This window comes from Austrofundulus limnaeus, unplaced genomic scaffold (genome assembly GCF_001266775.1).
Source record: "Austrofundulus limnaeus strain Quisiro unplaced genomic scaffold, Austrofundulus_limnaeus-1.0 Scaffold34, whole genome shotgun sequence".
Classification (NCBI taxonomy): domain Eukaryota; kingdom Metazoa; phylum Chordata; class Actinopteri; order Cyprinodontiformes; family Rivulidae; genus Austrofundulus; species Austrofundulus limnaeus.
The window spans coordinates 100,505-102,455 of NW_013952436.1; the positions used below are offsets into that span (position 1 = coordinate 100,505).

The 1,951-nt window shown below is 36.8% G+C and overlaps 1 protein-coding gene across 3 annotated transcripts in view; it reads left to right on the forward strand.

The window, feature by feature from the left end:
- frmpd3 (FERM and PDZ domain containing 3) overlaps window positions 1–1,951 on the forward strand; it is a gene marked incomplete in the record, with an annotated part of 128,170 nt that overhangs the window by 38,705 nt on the left and 87,514 nt on the right.

The following is a 1,951-nucleotide window of genomic DNA, read 5'->3' on the forward strand; positions in this document are numbered from 1 at the left end:
GTCTCAAAACAAGATCAAAAAGACTTTTTGGCTGATATAAGATTTTAAAACTTGGTAATATGGACATTTTTTGCAGTGTTCTGACCGTGTTAGCAAAATATCTCTTAAACCACAAGAAAAATCTTAACAAAACTTTAACAAAACAATCATTGGATGAACCCCTACAACTGATTACAATTTGGAGCAAATTTTAWTTAGGCTGGCCTCTTTAGTCAAAAGCAGAATAGGCTCTAATTTAGTCAATTTTACAGACACAGCGCTAAAATTTAGTTTGGTAATTTGTTTGATCCTTGTGTTTTAGGTAATGTATTTTTTGTGTGTGTTTTAGATGTTTCTGTTGTGGTCCTCTTTTGTTTTTATTTTTTTCTTATTTCCTGTTTAGCTTCCCTGGGTTTCCTGCACAATTCCTTTTCACCCTCAGTCAGCCTGCCACCCTCACCTGTCTCCAATTAGGTCAGCTGTTCCCAATACCTCATTACCTCTGCTCTATATAACCAGTCTCCYGCCACCACCACCTCAGCAGAGCATTGTGTGGTTTCACCCATGTGTCTTGGTTCACTTTGTGCGCTTTCTGTGGTTCCAGAGTTCTCCATAATTTTGCTGCCTCAACAGCTTTTTGTTTAATAAAAGTATTTTTAGTTTATCTTTGCATGTTCCCCATGTTGTCTGTATCTGGGTCCAAACCTCACCATGGCCGTGACAGTATCCCATCCCTGCTCTACTACTGATTAAACAATAACTGGACTTATAAGTGATTAACTTTAAAGTCAACACAAAAATTCCTGACACTCAATTTTATAGATATTGAGCTAAATTTGATGTGGTAGTCACTCAATGTGTGTCTTGTCACATTTTGCAATATTGCATTAAGTTTCCCATAATGTTTTCAAAGTTTGACCACAACAGCTCCAACTCTGTTACTTTTCAACATAAGGCGAGCAGTGGGCGATACGCATTCCTTCAAGGAACGCTGGGCCTCTAATTCAAACCGCTTTGCATATGTTGTCTTTGTTTAACTCATCTGGTTCTGTATAAAACACCTTTACAGATTAAAGAAACGGAACAGTGTCAGCAGGATAAATGAAATCCTRCTTTAAGAGCAAAGTCCCCTGAGTTCACGAATCAATAAAAACAATCTCTCCCTGCAGTTGTTTTCATTGAAGTGTGACATATAATGTTAAAAAAAAGAAAAAGGAAAAAACACTGCATGATGTAATGTGAACTGGAATAATTATCCAGCCTTCTTTTCCTCTGTACCAGMGAGATAAGTCAGCAAAAAGTGAAATGTCAGGATTACTTTTAAATGTAATATTTCAGAGTGGAATTTATGTGTGTGTGTTTATTAAGAGAAAACAATTTGAGGCTCGTGCCTCTCTGCATAAAATAAAAACTGTAGTCTATTTAAATCCTGTATGCCAGACATCATTCTGTCGGAGACCAAAAGCTTTTGCGAGTGAACATCTCTGATTTTTTTTTTTTTTTTCCCCCTATGGCTTTAAACGGGCACTTAAGTAATTTATTATTATACTTGCCTTCAGGTGGAGTGCTCATAAGAGACTGATTTAAACCAGGAGGGCTCTTAGAGATGCTGTGATCCTCCACTACAGCCAGTGCTCTTTCTAAAAGAGGGATCCAGATCTGCAGCAGCCTCTCTGTGGGGGTCTCTCTCCTCTCTTTACTCTTCACTACATGTCTTCATTTTCGCAGAAGATTACAGTAAGACAAACAAGTGCAGACCGAGTCACCGCTAAACCAGTTTCTGTGTTSGAGTTGAGTAAAAATAAGTACGACAGCAAATGTTGAGATATTATATTTGTAGCCACTAGTTGACTAAAATATTTTTGAATCTTTGAATTATTAACTTTTTTTATTTGATATTGCTCTCTCAATAAACACACAAATGAAATAAAATAAAACTGTATTCACATGTTTACCCAACTTAACGGAATCA